General features: G+C 41.3%; 1 protein-coding gene across 2 annotated transcripts in view; it reads left to right on the top strand.

The window, feature by feature from the left end:
* The window catches only part of NELL2 (neural EGFL like 2), a 264,640-nt gene that overhangs the window by 14,794 nt on the left and 234,633 nt on the right, over window positions 1–15,213 (top strand). The window lies entirely within an intron of this gene.

Here is a 15,213-nt window from a genome sequence, read left to right as displayed (position 1 = left end):
ATACAACACATGCACCTTTACATATACCACTAAGTATATAACTAACAGGCTTTTACATTTTAAGAACACTTTTTAACTATTGGATTTTGGGAAACTTTCACGAGAGAGTGCATCAGCTACTTTGTTAGAAGCTCCTGAGATGTGCTGAATTTCAAAATCAAAATCTTGGAGAGCTAAACTCCAACAAAAAGTTTCTTGTTGTTCCCCTTGGCAGTATGAAGCCACTTTAGCGCAGCATGGTCAGTTTGTAGCTGGAACCGCCGTCCCCAAACATATGGGCGTAGCTTTTCCAGGGCGTACACAGTGGCATAGCATTCCTTTTCACTGACTGACCAGTGACTTTCCCTCTCAAACAGTTTCTTGCTGAGAAACACGACAGGATGGAAGTTGTGATCCGTTGCTTCCTGCATGAGAACTGCTCCTATACCACGCTCAGATGCATCCGTGGTTACTAGGAATGGCTTGTCAAAGTCCGGGGCCCTGAGCACAGGGTCAGACATGAGCGTCGCCTTAAGTTGGGTAAAGGCCTTTTGACACTCATCAGTCCACTTAACTGCATTCGGCTGGGTCTTTTTGGTCAGGTTGGTCAGTGGGGCAGCGATTTGGCTGTAGTGTGGTACAAATCGCCTGTAATAGCCGGCCAAGCCTAAGAAGGATTGGACCTGTTTCTTTGACTTTGGGACAGGCCACTTTTGGATAGCCTCCACCTTGGCCTGTAGGGGGTTTATGGTTCCTCAACCCACCTGGTGTCCCAGGTAAGTCACTCTGTTTTGGCCTATTTGACACTTTTTGGCCTTAACAGTTAGTCCGGCCTGCCTGATGCGCTCAAAGACCTTTTCCAGGTGTAGTAGGTGTTCAGGCCAGGAGTCTGAAAAAATGGCCACATCATCGAGGTAGGCAACTGCATATTCTCCCAGTCCTGCTAGTAGACCATCTACCAGGCTCTGGAAGGTGGCGGGTGCATTTCAAAGCCCGAAAGGAAGGACATTAAATTCATACACTCCCGCATGGGTGATGAATGCTGACCTTTCCTTGGCAGGTTCGTCTAGTGGTACTTGCCAGTACCCCTTGGTTAAGTCAATTGCAGATATGAATTGGGCACGTCCCAACTTCTCCAATAGCTCATCGGTGCGTGGCATTGGATAGTCGTCCAATTGGACGAGTTACCGCATTTAGCTTATGGTAGTCCACGCAAAAGTGTATTTCCCCATCTGGTTTGGGTACCAGAACCACTGGAGGTGCCCATGCATTGGTAGATGAGCGTATTATACCCATCTGTAGCATGTCCTGGATCTCCCGTTCTATAGCAGATTGGGCATGAGGAGACACCCGGTAGGGTGGTGTTCTAATTGGGTGAGCATTACCTGTGTCAATGGAGTGGTATGCCCGTTCAGTCCATCCTGGGGTGGCTGAGAACAATGGGGCGAAGCTAGTGCACAGCTCCTTGATTTGTTGCCGCAGCAGACGTTCCAGGGTTGTGGAGAGGTTCACCTCTTCCACGCCACCGTCTTTTTTCCCGTCGTAGTAGACACCTTCAGGCCACTCAGCATCATCTCCCTGGACTATAAACTGACAAACCTGTAAGTCTCTGGAATAGAAAGGCTTGAGAGAATTAACATGGTACACTCTGGGCTTTAGTGAGGAATTGGGAAATGCTATGAGGTAGTTCACAGTTCCCAGGCGCTCTTGGACCGTGAATGGCCCTTCCCATGATGCTTCCATCTTATGGGCCTGTTGCGCCTTTAAGACCATAACCTGGTCTCCTACCTTGAAGGAACGTTCTCTGGTATGTTTGTCATACCAGGCCTTTTGCTCTTCCTGAGCATTTTTTAGGTTTTCTTTAGCAAGCGCTAAAGCGTGTCGGAGGGTGTTTTGTAGGTTGCTTACAAAGTCCAGAATATTAGTCCCTGGAGAAGGTGTAAACCCCTCCCATTGCTGCTTCACCAACTGTAATGGCCCCTTAACCTCGTGACCATACACAAGTTCAAACGGTGAAAACCCTAAACTGGGATGTGGTACAGCCCTGTAGGCAAAAAGCAACTGCTGCAACACTAGGTCCCAATTACTGGAGTGTTCGTTGATGAATTTACGTATCCTGGCCCCCAAAGTTCCATTAAACCTTTCGACCAGGCCATTGGTTTGATGGTGGTACAGGGTGGCAACCAAGTGGTTCACCCCATGAGTTTTCCACAGTTTTTGCATGGTCCCTGCCAGGAAATTAGATCCTGAATCTGTAAGGATGTCGGAGGGCCAACCTACCCTGGCAAAAATGTCTGTTAGGGCCTGACACATAGCGTTAGCCCTGGTGTTGCCTAGAGCTACTGCTTCCGGCCATCAGGTAGCAAAGTCCACGAAAGTCAGTACGTACTGCTTTCCTCTGGGCGTCTTTTTTGGGAAAGGACCCAGAATATCCACAACTACTCGCTGAAATGGGACCTCAAATATGGGGAGTGGCTGGAGAGGGGCCTTGACCTGGTCTTGGGGCTTTCCCACTCTTTGGCATACCTCACATGATCCTGGGTTATCCCCATTCTGTATCTGGCCTTGGTTTGAAAATGTTTATAATCGTTCATTCTGTCCTTTGGCATTTCAACCGCAACCTCTGCTAAGGGTCCACTGAGCTGTGGCCTCAATTCCACCATGTACTGGTCTTCAGGGATGCTGTACCCAAGACAGGCTCTTTCAAAATTTTCCAAGAAGGCCTCAGAGTCATCACCTGCCTTGTAGGTGGGAAATTTCCTGTGTTGTGGAACAAGTATTGGCGAAGGGTTGTTAGGATTGGCTGTGTTTTGTTGCTTAGCCTTTTCTAATTCCTGGGCCTGCCAGTGGGTTTCCCTCAGGAGTTCCAACTCTCTCCTGTGGGTAGCCTCTTTTTCTCTTTCTCTCAGCTCCATCTCTTGTAGTTTTTTTTCCATATCTCACCTGTGCTCTGCGTCTTTGATTTGTTCCTTGGCCACCATTTTTGCCTTAGAAGTCATGGCTCCTATTTTCTTGTGTTGGGGTGCCCTCCGGTGTTTATTGTCTGAACTGCTAGCTCTGTTGTCTCCTGGGGTTTGCCTAGCAACAGTGCCTTTTTTTTTCTAGCTAATCTTTTAAAGGTAAAGTAAACCAGAAAAACCACTTTATTTGCATGTGTGTTGTGCTGGGTACTTAACTCTCAATCAGAGTGCTATGGTATAACAAAAGACCCTTAATCACAGCTTGGTAGTTCCTTGCTTAATATGCAAGCTACTGCCAGGAGAGAACAGAAAAAAAAATTTCTCTGGTTCCTTTTAAAACCAAACCCTCTCTGCTTAAAAGCCCCTAGCAGAGAAAAGAAAAATATAATATTCCTACTGGCTTCTGGATTCGATCTTTATCCCACCGCTCTGCCACCATGTCATAACATTTCTTCCCAGATCTGGACCTTAGCGTCCAAAATATGGGTGTTAGCATGAAAACCTCCAAGCTTAGTTACCAGCTTGGACCTGGTAATTGCTGCCACCAGCTAGGAATTATACAGTGCCTAGCTCACTGTGGTTTCCCCAAAACCTTCCCTAGGGGACCCCCAGACTCAGATGCCTTGAGTCTTACAACAAAGGGAAATATCCCCCTCCCCTTGTTTCCTTGTTACTTTCTCCCAGGCTTCCCTCCCTGGACGACCCTAGGAGATTCCCTGCTTCCAGTCCTGGATACACAAGTACCGAGAGATCTAATCTCTCTTCCCCCTCACCCAGAGGGTATGCAAAGTCAGGCTTAGTAAATCTAACACAAAGAGATTTTCCCCTGACTTCTTCCTCCCACCAATTCCCTGGTGAGCTGCAGACTCAATTCCCTGGAGTCCCCACTAAAGAAAAACTCCAACAGGTCTTAAAAAGAAAGCTTTATATAAAAAAGAAAGAAAAAGACATTAAAAATAGTCTCTGTATTAAGGTGACAATATACAGGGTCAATTGCTTAAAGGAAAAAAATGAATAAACAGCCTTATCCAAAAAGAATACAATTTAAAACATTCCAGCAACTACACACATGTAAATACAAAAGAAAACAATATAAACCTATTGTCTTACTATCCTTGTACTTACAACTTGGAAACAGAAGATTAGAAAGCCAGGAGATAGAAAAATCATTCTCAGAGCCGAGAGGGTCACTGAACCAAGACAAAGAACAACAAACTCACACCCAAAACTTCCCTCCACCCAGGTTTGAAAAAGTCTTGTTTCCTGATTGGTCCTCTGGTCAGGTGTTTCAGGTTACTGTTTGTTACCCTTTTATAGGTGAAAGAGACATTAACCCTTAGCTATCTGTTTATGACAGTACCAGTCCCAATAGGCTTGCTGTGGCCTTCTTGGCTGCCCAAAACACACTGACTCCGGAGAATTTGGTTTCCCTTCTGTTGGCCTTCACCATTGCCACCTCATTTGCTCTGTTTTTGCTGCTCTCTTTGCAGCTTTGCTCCACTTAGTTCTCCTCTTCTCATGACTGAGCAGCTGTAGATTTCTCGTCTGTAGATTTCTTGTTGAGCCCATAACCTTGGGCCGGGGCCAGCACCTTATCTTCACACGGAACTAGCTAAAGTGCCAAGTTAATCCGTTTTCTACTTTTTTCTTTCTTCCTCCCATCCCTCTTGGCCTCTCGTACTCCTGCAAGGGAATCTTCCATTCTCCATTCACACACTTTTGATCCTCTCCGAAATGCTTTCCGATGCTTGCAACAGGGTTAGCCACATACACTGCTGATCTGCCTTCCCTGGGGACTCCCTGAGGGAGGGGACCACTGGGGTTTGACAATGAATCCTTTGTTTTTCTGAGAGAATGAAAGCCAATTTGCAGTTGTATGGGATAGATAGGCTGTCTCACATGCTGCAAGTGGCTCTAAGCTGTAGCCCCACCAGTGTAAACTCTTCTCACATCAAAGTGATGTTTGTCCAAAGGACGAGGGTATCTAAGTAACAGGGGTGGCTCAAGGCATTTTGCTGCCCCAAGCACGTCAGGCAGGTTGCCTTTGACGGCTTGCCTGCGGAGGATCCGCTGGTCCCGCGGCTTCGGCGGACCTCCTGCAGGCGTGCCTGTGGGAGGTACTCCGAAGCTGCGGGACCAGCAGACCCTCTGCAGGCAAGCCGCCGAAGGCAGCCTGCCTGCCGCCCTCGCGGCACTGGCAGAGCACCCCCCACAGCTTGCCGCCCCAAGCACGCACTTGGCGTGCTGGGGCCTGGAGCCACCCCTGCTAAGTAATCACAGTGTGGTCTGTGGTCTGGTACTGTATTACACCTGAAATGGGGGAACAGAGGACTCTTTAATACTAATCCTGACACTTAAATGTACTCTTTTTGTGGCCTGAGCCAAGACAATTAACCTTTCAGCCTGTGTTTCCCCATTTCTAAAATGAGGATGATAATAATATGTAGAGACCAGACAGAGGCAGTGCAGTGTATATGCTAAAGTTCACTAGAAAGCGCACAGCATTCCCCGACCTGCAATTTACTTCGGGAATTATCTCTGGCAATGGCTGTTTAAATGCTGGCAACTGCTCAAAATCAGTTGGCCTTCACTTCTGAAGCAGGTGACTAGGGGTAGAGAAACAGATGCACCTTTCGACATGTATAAAAAAGAATTAGTTTAATACAGATATGCTCCAAAGAGTCATTTAAGTGACCCCATCCAAAATCGTAAGACTAGCCCTGAGGCACGATCATGGTTGAGAGGACTCAGTACATTTCAAGGTGTAGGAGCTGAAAAATCGTTTTGCAGGCTCAAAAAAATGCTAAGGATGGTTATTTTAAGTACACATTCAGGAATCCGGTTTGATGAAAGGCGCCACACAAACCCTCAGCTTAGCATGACTTTCATCAGGCTTCTGGAAAAATCTAGTTTACGGTGGGCATGTTCAGAGACTGAACACTGCATAGTCATTCTCACTCTAGTATTTCATCACCTGTTTTGCAGCGTGCTCCAGCATAGATATGAAACACTATTATTGATTAACATTGAATGCCTAATGTACCAACAGCTCTAATTTGCCCAGGACAGTCTCAGGTTTGCAAACCCTGTCCTGAGGAACTGTAACTGCTTGTTGTCCCAAGGCTGGGTGGTTGTTCTCAGTCAACTATCATATTGTACTATATTATCTAGTGTTTTTTATTCTTTTGTTGTGTCACAGTTGACAATTTGTCTCTTAAACTATGTATAAAATTAATAAACAGGAAAACTAATAAATCAAGCTATAATTGTCAGTCCCCAGGCAACAGAAAAGAAACCTTTACATACAGAGAGCTTTGAAAGAAATCATGAATACTTATGCAAATACAAATTACTCAGGTTAGGCATGCAAGTTAGGTGCTTAATTCTGGTTTTTTTTTAATTCACAAACCTACATTGCAGCCCTAAAGCGATGTCCATTCTCTCAGTGTGCCCAGATTGGTTTTATGCACACAGTAGCTTCTGTTGAGAAGTGCCAATTGTAGAAAAGGTTAGTGTATACAATGTGACCCATTTTAGGTGTGCAGTTGTCAGGTTTTACATATGCAGCATAAGTGGATATTTTTTTCCAAATGTAGACCATCAAGTTTTACCTACAAGTATCAGAGTAAAGTGAAGTTATTTTAAATGAGAAGATATCCCTTTCTGGCCTACACATCAAGAACTTGATTGACATTCAGACTAGAGAGCTGCAAAGCAAGGATGATTGGAACTTCACCAGTTGCTGCATAACAAACTGAAATTTCCCCCTTGCTTTTATCGGATGTAATGATTTGGTTTCAATTCACTTTGTTCATTTAGTTTTGCTCTCTTTTTAATTTTTTTCTGTTATTGATGCCTAAATTTTGACTTATGTGTCTCTGGTTAAAAATGGAGGCAATCAAAATCAGCGGACGCTTTTGAAACAGAATGAAATCCTAGTCCCATTGAAGTAAATGGGAGTTTTGCCATTGACTTTAATGGCATCTGTCATAAACAGATAGTTAAGGGTTAATGCCTCTTTTACCTGCAAAGGGTTAAGAAGTTCACCTAATCTAGCTGACACCTGACTAGAGGAACCAATGGGGGAAGCAGATGTTTCAAAAGGAAGGAGGGAAGTTTCCTTTGTTTAGAGTCAGTTTCAGTTTCAGCCGGAGTGAGAAAGATCAAGGAACCAGCCTCTTATCAGAGTAGTAAGTTTTAGAAAGGAATAAATAGGTTTATGTGTATTTTCTTTTGTAACTTGTCTTTGTGCAATTAGGGGAGTAATCAAATTTGGGTATTCTTGTGTGTACTAACGTTTCTGTCCAGGGGAACATCCTGTGTTTTAAATCTGTTGGCTGTGAGATCAGCTTGTATGCTGTCTCCCAGAGGTTTTTTTTCTTTTATCTTTCTTTTCTTTAATTAAAAGCCTTCTTTTTAAGAACCTGATTAATTTTTTCCCTGTTTTTTAGATCCAAGGGAATTGGATCTGGACTCACCAGGGATTGTTGGGGGGGGAAATAGGGTGGGGAAGGAGTAATTCTTCCTTGTTTTTTAGATCCAAGGGAATTGGATCTAGACTCACCAGGGAGGGAGAAGGGAGGAGGAAGTAGTAATTCTTCCTTGTTTTAAGATCCAAGGGATTTGGATCAGTGTTCACCAGGGACTTGGTGGAGGAATCTCTCAAGGCTACCCAGCGAGGGAAAGGTTTTTTGGGGGGAAGACAGAGTTTTCCAGATAACTCAGAAATCTGGATGGTGGCAGCGAGACCAAATCTAAGCTGGTAGGTAAGCTTAGAGGTGTTCATGCAGGTCCCCACATCTGTACCCTAAAGTTCAGAGTGCGGGTGAGACCTATGACAGCGTCAAAAAGTCATACTATATGTATTAGGCTCATAGACTTTAAAGTCAGGTGGGACCATCATGATCATCTAGTCTGACCTCCTGCACATTGCAGCCTACAGAACCTCACTCATTCAGTCCTGATATAGACCCCTAACCTCTGGCTGAGTTACTGACATCCTGAAATTATGATTTAAAGACTTCAAGTTACAGAGAATCCACCATTTAGACTAGTTTAAACCTGCAAGTGACCCGTGCCCCAATATGCAGAGGAAGGTGAAACCCCCTCAGGTTCTCTGCCAATCTCACCTAGGGGAAAATTCCTTCCCCCCTCAAATATGGCAGTTGGTTAGACCCTGAGCATGTCAGCAAGACCCACCAGCCAGATATTTCGGAAAGAATTCTCTGTAGTAATTCAGAGCCCTGCCTATTTAGTGTCCCATCAGCAGCCACTAGAGATATTTGCTGCTAGCAGTTGCAGGTCAGCTACATGCCATTGCAGGCAGTCTCATCATACCATCCCCTCCATAAACTTATCCAGATCAGTCTTGAAGCCAGTTAGGTTTTTTGCCCCCACTGTTTCCCGTCCAGAACTTCATTCCTCTGATGGTTAGAAACATTAACGTAATTTCAAGGCTAAACTTGAAAGGTGGCCAGTTTATATCCATTTCTTCTTGTGTCCACATGGGTGCTTAACTTAAATAATTCCTCTCCCTCCCTGGTATTTATCCCTCTGATGTATTTATAGAGAGCAAACCTATCTCCCCTCAGCCTTCGTTTGGTTAGATTTAACAAGCCAAGCTATTTGAGTCTCATCTCATAAGGTAGGTTTTCCATTCCCCAGGTCATCCTAATAACCCTTCCTGGCACCCGTTCCAGTTTGAATAATCTTTCTTAAACATGGGAGACTAGCATTGCACACAGTATTCCAGGTAAGGTCTCACCAGAGCCTTGTATGATGGTACTAACACTTCCCTGTTTCTACTGGAAATAACTCGCCTGATGGGACTGCATTAGCCTTTCTTCACAGTTGCATCACATTTGTGGTTCATAGTGATCCTGTGATCAACCAATACAACCAGGTCTTTCTCTTCCTCTGCCACTTCCAACTGATACGTAACCAGTTTATAGCAAAAATTCTTATTGTTAATCCCTAAGTGCATGACCTTGAACTTTGCACAATTAAATCTCATCCCATTTCTATTACTCCAGTTTTCAAGGTCCTCCAGATCTTCTTTTATGATATTCTTGTCCTCCTCCATATTGGCAATATTTCCCAACTTTATGTCATCCGCAAATTTTATCACACTCCCACTTTTTGTGCCAAGGTCAGTAATAAAAATGTGAAATAAGATTGGTCCCAAGATTGATCCCTGAGGAACCCTACTAGTAGCCTCCCTCCAGCTGAACAATTCACCTTTCAGTATGAACTATTGTAGTCTCCCCTTAACCAGTTCCTTATTCATCTTTCAATTCTCATTAATCCCTATCCTCTCCAATTTAACTAATAATTTCCTGTGTGGAACCATATTGAATACCTTACTGAAATCCAGGTAGAACAGATCTAGTGCATTTTCTTTGTCTAAAAAAATCAGTTTTCTTCTCAAAGAAGGAGATCAGGTTGGTCTGACATGATCTACCTTTTGTAAAACCATGTTGTATTTTAACCCAATTACCATTCACCTCTATATCCTTAACTACTTTCTCTTTCAAAAATTGTTCCAGGATTAGTATATTAGTATACTATAATGTATATTAGTACATTAATATATTACAGATGGGATAAAACTGGAACCAGTTTTCCAAATCCCTTACTTGTAGATGAAATAGGTTTTTGAGCTGAAATTCCCCTGGCTTTGGTTTTGAAGAACTAAATTAGGCTCAAGTGTTTTTGAAAAAATTACTCCCTCCTTAGTTTTTGCCTTTCTGTATGACACATTGTTACATGCCAGACATTTGGGAATATATTAGTGGAGGATAGGAGAGGATAGAGGGGGAAGGAAAAATTGTAAAAGACTGGTAGCTCATGCTGTATTACAAATTAGAATCTTGTGCATCAATTCAAATAAAAATTCAAGTTTTTAAAAAATAAAGCATTCCCACTGCAGAATCAAATGAGCATCATAATATTTCAGTCTTTTATTGTAATACAAGTTGGTTCATTTTATTCCATTTTCAGGTTTCATTACAATCATTGATACAGGAATGAGATTCATGAATTTGAATGCACAGTATTACACTTGAGAGTGTGTGCTGTTATTTCAACCTTGTAAAGATTCTGCATGTTGATTGGCTTGCCATTCTATCTCATTTACCAAAAGAACCTGACCCTGCAAATCAGCTACTTAGGTTAAAGAACTATGGAAAGTAAAGGTAGTGCTGGATACCTGTGTCCTTTGCAGACGGAAGGATTAAAAATCCTCGGTCAAAGTGTTCTTAGTCAAAGACTGTAATGAGAAGAAGAAATGACACAATGTGAATATATGCTTATGTTACAGATTCTACCAAGCACTGACAAATGGTACAAAATCAAACTAGCATTACTACATTCTCTGTACTGTTATACTTTGCAGCCCTCCTCCTTCTCTTACAAGCTACTAGAATTTAATTCAGATAGTTCAGCAAATTTTCACTTAGGTGCAGAATTGATTTATCGCTATTAAAAGCTGATTATATGCACATTACACTGAAAATACAGAGCTTGATTCATTAGCAAATGTTCCTTAAAGGACTTTTTTGCAAGAATTCTATTTCAGCAGTGAGGTGCATAATGTAAGTTTAGCTCCAAACAGGAAAAAAAAACAACCCCCCCAAACAATTGAAGACATACCATCTGTTAGGTGCAGCTAACTATTTATTGTAATAATTATCTATTTTTATTTTAGCCAAGGAAGCATCTGCAGAAGGTTATTAGTCCTTAAATATTTTGTATGCAGTTTATTGGCATTACTGAGAGTTGGTCAGCTGGACTTCAATACTTCAGTTATAGAACAGAAAATAGCATCTCCACATCTCATGGGCCTGATCCTTAGAGACTCTGAGAACCCCCTGTGAAGAATAGAGTCCTTCATTTTCATTAACATTTGTCTTCAGTGGGAGTTAAGGCTGCTCAGCACCTTGCAGGATTGGGCCATAACAGTAATATGGTACTTGGTCCCATCTTTATATTGCATGTGATTTGTGGGGAAAAGGCATTAAACTACCTATACAGTTAATTAATTGGCATCCTTATTGACCAGGATTAATATTGCGTATTTTAAAAAAAGTCTCTGCTAACTGCATCATTTTTTGGTACTTTTGACAACTGGGCTGTCTCAACTCTAGTAATAGATCTTTCTCTATGGGCATTGTTACCCTTATTACAGGATATTTTCATGCTGTAGCCACTAAATGGAACAATCTGAGACATGTACCAGACTATGAAATTGAATCCTTCCTCCCCCCCCATTGTCACTATAGAGTTTATTCTTGTAGAAATTGAAAACTGAGTGTTAACAATTCATAAATCCATATGTGTTATTATGAGGGGTCCAAATCTCTCAAATGCATTTGTAGTATTATAATAAAGTTAAGCCTCTATTCAGGTATCTCTATCGGAAGTAATTTTCTCATACAAACGGATAGCTCTTACAGTTTACATACTTTGGGGCCCTAGACTCCAATAAGTTATACCTCTGCTTTAAGTAGATTTTTGTGAACTACACTAAAAATGTGTGCATCATAATTCTCCTATGTAAATTACATGACATCACAAATTATTAATCTGGATTACATCAGAGAGTTCATTCTTATGTGGTTTTCAATGGACAGTGGTTTTAAAACTTCTTCATTTGCAGATACCTAAACATTTTTGAATGGAGATATGGACCCTTTTGGAGATCTTAGACATAGTCTGTGGACATCCGGGGGTCTGTGGACTATGGGTTGAAAACAACTGCTCTAAGACATTTGGGGATTGTGAACATGTCTGAAAAGGTCAAATAATATGGGGTTTTCATTAATTCATAAAAATTTACCTGTCTTATTCAATAAATGTTGGTACACAGTTCATTTTGATACCTGACAAAGTAATCTATCAAGTAATGACTTTCACATTTTAAGAGTAATCTAAATAAAAGATTTGCCTTATTCTATTAGAGCACTGGTCCAATTGGTCTAATATCCTGTCTCCCTTAGGAACACTATGAAAACTCTACTGACCAATTTTGTTATATCGTCCATGGAAAGGCAGTCCTTTTTGACCCCTGCACTACTAAGCCTACACTGTGTTTTGTAAGACTTCATTACTTATATATTACTTTTAAAAGAACTGGCAGTTTCTCCAGTGCAATCAGCACAAACAGACCTGCCTGGAGTAATGGTGTTTGGTGACCAGGAGATTGGCAGTTTCATATTCTGGGAGTGAAACTTGATTTTTGTCACTTTAACACGTTGGGATTCAGAGTGTCCTAATATGGTCAAAAAGTGTGCAATAGCACAGAGGTCCAAAGGAGAATTCCTTTGCCAGTATTTGAGATTCAGGTACAAAGCTGTTATGAAAGCCTATAGAGGCTGAGTGTAACTCTTGTTCAGTAATGTGCCTGAATCATGTTTTGCAAATAAAAGGAGGCCAGAAACTGACTCACACTAGAGTCCCTTTGCCCTACTTGGGCAGCACACAGAGGAGTAGTACCTCTGCCTTAAATAGGCAACTGAGGATTCCCCCACTGGTTGGCATAGAGCTGGTTATATGTGCTCTGTGCCTCATCCTCCCAACATAGGTTGCACATCCAGGGTGGAAGGGCATGTGGTCAGAGCATGGGAACAGGCGGTTACACTCAGTGCCCATGGTTTGTTTATTGACAAAAGGCCTGATCATCTGGAGCAATGGGTGTGTGCAGCTTCTTGTGTCCCCAATGGGAGTTGTGGACACATGTGTGGAGGCAATCAGTTGTGTGTATAAATGTGCACATATAACACTTAGAGTTTTGGTCTCAAAATATGTTTCCCCATCCATAATATATTCTCTTCTAATGTGCACATTATATTGATTTCACCAATATTTTTCTTTCTTTTAATACAAGTTTTTTTTTTTTTTGAAATTCAAAAAACAAAACTTGTATTAAAAGAAAGAAAAATATTGGTGAAATCAATATAATGTGCAGTTTAGTGAGTCAGTTTCTGGCCTCCATGTCCACTGAATAGACTATTCTTCCCTCCCTGCATGAAGTATTTATGTGTATAATGCCAATTTACACTAATAGATTTTACTAGTTATTGTGCATTCAAACATTGCGATGCAACAATAGACCGGAGTGCAACCCCTGTCTAAAACAGAGCAATACGAGAAGGCCTGGAACACTGTCAGTCAACCATAGTTAATATTGGACTTCGCAGGCATCATATTAGGATTTGCATGTTGTTCTATACCTTATTATTATATACAAAAATATCAATTCAGATTTAGAATGACTGATCATACTTCCATTGAAATCAATAGCAAAATTTCCAGTAAGCAAAACCAGGCCCATAAACTTTGCAGGAAGTCTATAGAAGTGCTAGTGGCAAGAGACGATCAGCATTACTACAGTTAGTTTATAAATTAAATTTAGATACCAAAGAAAATTTCCATCCACTCCAGGTTAATAGAACAATTATTCTCTGGTCTGAACTCACTCAGGTTTTGCTTGCTTCTGCCACCCACACTGAGTTGCAGGTTACTCCACTACTTTGAGACTTCTTGTAAGCTTTTCAGGTCAGAGATTCTTCTTTATTATTTGTATTGGCTAGGAACTCCAGTTGTGGACCAGGATCCCATTGTGCTCGGCATTAGAAACACAAAACAAAATGTGTCTGTATGGCGTGTGGCACTAAATAGGCCCTGGTCCTGATTGGAATATATTTGCAATGTTAATGCTAAAATAATGGACCCCTAAGCATAAAAAACACTGGCCTGACTGTCAGAGCTTCTGAGAATCACAACTGCCATTAACTGCAGATAAGGTGGTGGATGCTTTCCCCTTCTGAAAACTCTCCTTGCTTGTGTTTTTCTGCATCTTAATAGATAATTTTGTTGATTTAACCTTAGGCTGGGATTTTGTTTTTAGTTCTTCGGTCTTATTCTGCATTTCGTGTGTACCCTCCACTCCCAGTGCATTCAGTAGGAATTTTGTGTGCATTAAGAATTCGTGATAGTGGATGGAGAAAATTTCCCATGTGTGTCTTTCCTTTTCCCCTCTCTAGCTGTTGGAAATAAATTGTTTATATTGCTAGAAACTGTTAATGCAGTTAAACTATCTTGTAGCATGCAAACCTATGTCACTCCATTCTGCTAGTGTCCCATGGCTAAAAATGAACATTTTGATGTAATTTCATTTGAGTTGCTTCATAATTTATTGATAGTTTCATTAAAATACCATGGACGTCTGCTACATACAGGGTGTTATGTAAGTCACAATAGAAAAGACAAGAAATCATAAAAAAGGCATTTTAAAGGAAAGTTTGTGTCTCTTGGATCCACCAGGTTAAAGAAAAATGGACCAAATTTTAGCCCTGGTGTAAAAACCTGGATAAGTTTGCCTCCGATTTCTGTGGGTTATAAATTTCTGCATCTCCTCTATCCACATTTACGAAATATTTATTTTCAAAAGAATAAACATGTTTGCTTAGGGATGCAGAGTACAACTTTTATAGGTACCTCTTAAACCTTAAAAACGTGTTTCCAGAATAATGAAGTAAGCTTGTTGTAAGCTTCCAGTATTGCCAACTGAGAAGTCAGTATTTACATTCCAGTTGATTGTCTACTGCTGATGTCATTGCATTAGTGCTGGTTGGTCAAAATGCAAAGACAGGAAGCTTATGAACTGACTTAGATTTGACATGGTTGATTGCACACTCTGATGAATTCATTCTTTATATAAAATACATATCTTAAATATTTTCCTAGTATAATGCACTATGAAAAACTTGGGAATTGTTTCTTCATTTTGATCGTGTGACATCTTGTTCTATAAATTTGGCTCTGTGGGACTCAAAGGTGGGCTCTTTGTACTCTGCTAACATTATGTGCAAATTAGAATGAAGATCTACTCCACACTGTATTGTTGTTGTTTGCGTTTGGATTCTTAACAATTTCATTTTTACAGTTAGTCTCTGGCAAGCATACACTCGTGTGTGTACATCAGCAAAATGCCCAACACTAATTTTGGTGATCTTTACAAATTTTATATTGAAAGGTTTCGAAAGTTGTGTTTTAATCCATTGATAGTAAAACTTTTGAATTGAGTAAACCTTCTGTAAAGAGCTGCTTTTTTAAAACAAAATTAATTGTCCTTTGATACCATGCAAGCTCATTTTTGTAGAAGCCATAAGATCAGGGTTCAGGTCTCACAAGACAGCTTAGGCTAATATCAAGTGTCGACACTTTTTGTGGTAAAGTGTAGGAGAGCTGCATTGTTAGAGGTGCCATACTTTGG

This window comes from Gopherus flavomarginatus, chromosome 1, assembly GCF_025201925.1.
Source record: "Gopherus flavomarginatus isolate rGopFla2 chromosome 1, rGopFla2.mat.asm, whole genome shotgun sequence".
Lineage (NCBI taxonomy): Eukaryota > Metazoa > Chordata > Testudines > Testudinidae > Gopherus > Gopherus flavomarginatus.
The sequence above is the reverse complement of the archived record's forward strand: the minus strand, read 5'-3'. Positions and strand labels throughout refer to the sequence as shown.